The sequence below is a fragment of the Acyrthosiphon pisum genome, chromosome X (assembly GCF_005508785.2).
Source record: "Acyrthosiphon pisum isolate AL4f chromosome X, pea_aphid_22Mar2018_4r6ur, whole genome shotgun sequence".
Taxonomy (NCBI): domain Eukaryota; kingdom Metazoa; phylum Arthropoda; class Insecta; order Hemiptera; family Aphididae; genus Acyrthosiphon; species Acyrthosiphon pisum.
Window position 1 is genome coordinate 70,246,338 of NC_042493.1, and position 6,502 is coordinate 70,252,839.

A 6,502-nucleotide genomic window follows, 5' to 3' on the forward strand; every position below is an offset into this window, starting at 1 on the left:
CTCAGGGTCGAGTTTTTTCCAATGCCGATAGGTGAGCCCGTCGTCTCCAGGCGCCGTGTTCTCGAATTTACCGAGACGTTTGGAGACATCGGCGCACTGGAACGGGCCCATTGGCACTGGAGCACGGCCATCCACCCTGGGAAAGATGTCGGTGTTGCACGTAGACGGTGCCCAGACGTCCCGGAAATCATAATATTATATATCGAAGAAAAAAAATTATATGAACTAATGTTTAAAAAAAACTTTCATAAAATTTCTTGAAACGGCGCCAAGGGTGTGCAATATAAATAAATAACGGTAAGTTTTGACATTCTTTGAGATGCTGGGGTATGGTAGTTCGATTTTCTTCAACCGAATTTCCTTTTGTAGTTTTATAATCTTTTCCTTCAATTCCAAGTGCTGAGTTTATTTGTCGTTTATTACCCATGATGTATAAGATTAGAAATAATACTACAATAATACTATAATACTGTTCAATTTAGATTTAGAAAAACAATTGCAAATTCATCGATTACAAGTGCATCTAAATATAATGGACTATGCAAAGTGACTAATTGGCTAGATGATGAAAAAAATATACATACAATTTAAACATACCAAAACACGAAGAAAGTAAGCCACATTTATTTTCATCCTATTATTCCTATTCAATATTTAAATCATTTAATTTAACTACCTATCACTTTCAGACTTTTTAGTGCAGCTACATCTGTTAGTGATTCAAATATTACAACTAAAAATAACAAGTTAGATAGAAACAAATGTGTAGATAAGAGGTAAATATTATTTATTTTATTATTGATTTATATTAGGCATGCATCAAAATAGTTAGGGCCATATTCTTAGGTTGATACTTAAGAATAAGTATTGCTTATGACCTATGAGTTATAATGACTCAAATGAGATTCATAAATGAGATAGACTTTGGCTTAAGAAAATAAAAAGTATTACTTAAATTAAGGTTGGTTGGGATCTACCTTAAGCATTGCTTTTTGTCATTATCACAATTTTTTTATTTTTAAATTATCAAAATTAGCTTGAGAAAACATTCTTAAGCATCGACTATGAATATGACTTTAATACCCTTAGACTTTTATATTTTATTAAATTGTTGGTAGTTAAAATAAGTGTAAATTGTGGGATTATCTAAGTTCATAATTTGTTTGGATCTAACCTTATACATACTTATTGAAAAATTACTCTCTTTGTCATTTCCAATTTTTAGAAGATGCTTTTTAAAGAATAATGTATGAAATTTCTTAGTATTACTCTATATTGTAATGTTGAATATTGTTTTTAATTTTTCTACACTTACGATTTTTAACTTGGACATGCACTAAGCTTTGGAGCTTGAAATGAATTGCAAAATACTTTATCTAAATAGCTGTACAAATCGTTCTGATCGTTCATGTTATCATTATTTATTTAATAAAATAGTTTTGCACCATGAACTTAAAAAGCCTCATATCGTCTTTCTCTCTTCCCCAAAAAAGCACACGGCCTCATATGGAACTGGAATAATTATACGAACTTTCTCACATTTTGACCTGGCAACATTGCACTGCGGTCATTAGTGTGCATTAGCGCGCGATATCTACGTTTTATTACTAATGGTAATAATAATCATGACAAATAATCTATTTTGTCATGACCTAACCTATCTATTTTGTCATGATTTTCACGTCTTTTCACTCTCTGTTCGTGATACTCGACCACGTTATTTAGCGAGTGTTAAATCATATGTAGATTTTTGTATTTCTAGTTAATATTGTGAACCATGAATAATTCTATAATATGTATATCCTCTTTTTAAAAATATACTCGAAAATATATTACCGTTTTTTTTCAGGGGTCCCCCTAAAAAAATATTTAAAATTCCAACTGTTGCTAGTATACCAAAAAAAGCTACACAAGTGGCCAAACTACCTACAACAGTTAATCAACTCCAAAACAATTTGATGGCACCCCTTGAAGAAAAACCTTCTACTGCTCAACAAAACAATAAAAACATGGGCCTTACAGATAAAAAAAATGAGTAAGTTTAACATACATAATAAATAAATTATCATTAAATACCCAATAATGGTGTGTATTTGTTATTTAAATAGAATGAAATGGACATTGGATAATTTTGATGTAATTAAAGAATTAGGTGAAGGAAACTTCGGGAAGGTATATCTTTCGAAAGAAAATAGTACAGGTTTTATAGTTGCACTTAAAGTGTTATTTAAAAATAAAATTTTAAAGTCAAACATAGAACATCAACTCAGAAGAGAGATTGAAATTCATACACATTTAAGGTAAACGCTTAATTAATTAGGTAAATTAAAAAAATATTCTTCATGTAAGGCAAATGAAATCTTATCTTTTTTTCAGGCACCCTAATACTGTGCGTATGTTTGCATATTTCCATGATGAAACTATAGTATTTATGATCCTAGAATATGCACACAAAGTGCTGTACAACGAATTGCAAGCACAAGAAAATCAACGGTTCTCTGAAGATCGGTAAATATTAATACAAATTATGCGATATTAAAATTGTTTTTATTTTATTATATTGTTCTGGACATTTATAGAAAAGTTTTAACTATAATTTATTTTACTGAAAGAAAAAAATTACTATGTACTATTGTGTTAAATAGGGCAGCATTTTATATTAAGCAATTAACAGAAGCGCTGATTTATTGCCATGATAAAAATATTATACATTGAGATATAAAACCAGAGAATCTTTTAATTACCAAAGGAGGTGACTTAAAAATTGCTGATTTCGGGTTGTCCGTACATTCAAAGGATATTATAAAGTAATTTTCAAAAAAGCCACTTTGACTTCAAAGTTAACACATAAACTATGTTCTAAAAATTAAAAATTATTTTATTTTTCAGGCGTACGACACAATGTGGAACCCTGGACTATATGCCACCTGAAATAGTGAGCGCAAACTCTTATGACAAATCATTTGATGTTTGGAGTGTAGGTGTATTATTATATGAGATTTTAGTGGGTAAACTACCTTTTGGAGCTTCGACATTTGAAAAGACGAAAGCAAGGATATCAAATGCTCAATATATTTTCCCTCAACATGTTACTCCACATGCTCGGGATCTTATATCGAGTGTAAGTATTTTTAAACATAATTTTCGATGCACATAATATAATATGTATAATGTATTATATCATATCATAATACAATAATATGATTTACTGTTGTTTAGTTATTGAGAGTGAAACCAGAAAGTCGTTTAAGTCTCAAAGATTTGTTACAGATTTGAACAGATTTATTCAATTATAAATGCTTAAAAAAATTCACAAAAATGGGGAACCTACATAGACAAAATAAATCGAGACAGGGGGGTGGGAAACATAAATATATATAAAAAAAAGTATTTTCAGAATAAATGTAAAAATGGTAAAAAAAAGGTAAAATAGACAAAAAATACAACAGGCGGGCTTAGGCCCTCACCTGTCGCACCCCGGAAATATGTTCGATGTAAATGTCCCTGGAAGCTGAAATTGTAGACACAATGTATCTACACAATCTACAGTTTTATCTTTGGGCCAAAAAGTGTAAAAAATGATACATTGTTACAATAGTAATTGAAAACTATTAAAAATACATAGGCACAATTATTTTTTATAAGCATTTGAAGTTGAAATGTTGACAAAATTTATCAAATTTAAAATTGAATAATTATTTTGTAGTTAAAAATTTATAAAATGTTCAACTTTTATATCTAAGGATTGAAAATTTAAACAAGATTCCACGTAAATATTTAATTCTGTTACCAAAAATTCTAAGAAATACATATTAAGCACAGTTTATTTTTATAGTCATTTTAAGTTCAAATTTGGATGAAATTACATATTAAAAAAACAAGAATAACTATTTTAATTATTTTGTTGTGATTGTATAATACTATTCGTGGGTAGGTACTTGAAACTTATAAAGTATACTATTATATATCTATGATAGTATCACGGTTTTTTTGTTGATGTATAACGCGTAATAAGTATCTAATAGATAATGTGATATGATTAATTTGGAATTTATGATACCTAGGTATCTATTATAGGTCATTTTTTTTTATACCATAGATATAAATGTATAATATTATGTCTTATATCTAGACTGACAAACCGTCTCTGCTCAGAATCGTTTTTCTTATACAGTGATATTATATCATTGAATTCAAATTTAATACTATCCATTATACAGTGACCCACTTGTAACCTACTGTACAGCAGAGCGACATCCACTTACCCACCTTTTTTTCATTTATATATTCCTGGTGCCCAGCATACTTTTTGACAAAAAAATGTTGTTGCTTTAAGCTTTTACGTATTATGTTACAATTTAGACAGCTTAGTCATAACTCATAAGTATATAGACAATTTTGGGCCCTCCTCATCACCAATAAAACATTTCTGGATTCTTCACTAGTACATGTTATTACATTATAAATATATGGTTATTACTTTTTATTAGAAAATAATAAGTTTTTCTTATTTTTTTTTTACTGTAAAATATTGAAGCATTGACCTTAACAATGGCCATATAGTATATAATTAATATTTAATAATATTACGCTTGATTTATTTTCCTTTACTCCGCGCACTACGCAGAACAAACAACTTCATTGACTCGCGATAGGTCGGTAGGATAACAGATAACTGATAAGTTATTTGCTTACTAACGCATAGTAGTTTTCGGGGGGGGGTGGGGGGGGGAGGAGAGTGCCTAAATAGAAAATACTAAATACTTAGGTACACTAAAAATAAAATCCACATTTCCTTAAATCATTGAGAACCGCTCACAGTAAATTTGAAAACAAGTTCATATTATGGCCATATCCATATCACTAAATCATTTACCACGAGTCTAAATTGTGAACTGGGAGTCCGTCTGAGACTATTTATGTGCCCCATAAGACAAGACGTGTCTACCCGCAGGGTATGCAAGCGCACACCCTGCATAACCCGTGTGCACGCCTATGGATACTGTTGAAGCAGTGGTACTGCCCCAAACAGTGATGACAGACACACAAAAAAAATACACATTATTGTAAAATTAATATAATCATCGCTCCGCTCAGAATCTAAAATGAATATATATTATATTAATTTATCGTCTATAATTATGACAATGGTGTAGTGGAGAGCGGCCACGTGGGTATACGGTGTATAGGTACTTACCTAAAATTCAAAATGTCTTATTTATTTTGATTTTATTTTTTAGGTATTTAATACTTCTGTTCTAGTTGAAGGAAGGAGACATTTTAATAATGCAAACTCAATGAATAAAGAAATACAAAAATAAAATATCCTTATCAAAAGTCAAATACTGCCTGGTTCACAGCAGAATGTGAATGTAGATAAGTAGATTTAGTTTAAATGTTTAATGAACATAATATGTTCAAATCTAAGATACAAATTAACAATAAAAATATTTGTATATTGAACCTTATATTTATCAATATAAATAGATCCCCTCTTAATATTATATGGGACCTAAATACCCAATCGAATATGTTAGTTGTTAGCTGTTGCTGGTCATTCGAAAAAAGTAGAGCCATTAGAAATTAGAAGTGTCAACAGGAAAAAGGTGGGTAAGTGGATGTCGCTCTGCTGTACAGTAGGTTACAAGTGGGTCACTGTATAATGGATAGTATTAAATTTGAATTCAATGATATAATATCACTGTATAAGAAAAACGATTCTGAGCAGAGACGGTTTGTCAGTCTAGATATAAGACATAATATTATACATTTATATCTATGGTATAAAAAAAAATGACCTATAATAGATACCTAGGTATCATAAATTCCAAATTAATCATATCACATTATCTATTAGATACTTATTACGCGTTATACATCAACAAAAAAACCGTGATACTATCATAGATATATAATAGTATACTTTATAAGTTTCAAGTACCTACCCACGAATAGTATTATACAATCACAACAAAATAATTAAAATAGTTATTCTTGTTTTTTTAATATGTAATTTCATCCAAATTTGAACTTAAAATGACTATAAAAATAAACTGTGCTTAATATGTATTTCTTAGAATTTTTGGTAACAGAATTAAATATTTACGTGGAATCTTGTTTAAATTTTCAATCCTTAGATATAAAAGTTGAACATTTTATAAATTTTTAACTACAAAATAATTATTCAATTTTAAATTTGATAAATTTTGTCAACATTTCAACTTCAAATGCTTATAAAAAATAATTGTGCCTATGTATTTTTAATAGTTTTCAATTACTATTGTAACAATGTATCATTTTTTACACTTTTTGGCCCAAAGATAAAACTTTATTGATATTTATAGAAAAAAAAACTAAAAAAGTTGAAAAATTACAATGTCCGTAAACAGCTCAAAAAGAGTCAAATTATTTTCAAAATTTTATCGTATATAGAAAATGCTAATGTAAACATTCAGTGAAATTTTCAAGTTTCTACAGTCTCTCGTTTTTTATTACAACAAAA

At 29.1% G+C, this 6,502-nt stretch overlaps 1 pseudogene; it reads left to right on the forward strand.

The window, feature by feature from the left end:
- The first annotated feature begins 2,105 nt into the window (after positions 1-2,105).
- Positions 2,106-3,529, forward strand: LOC100574251 (annotated as a pseudogene).
- The last annotated feature ends 2,973 nt before the right edge of the window (positions 3,530-6,502 follow it).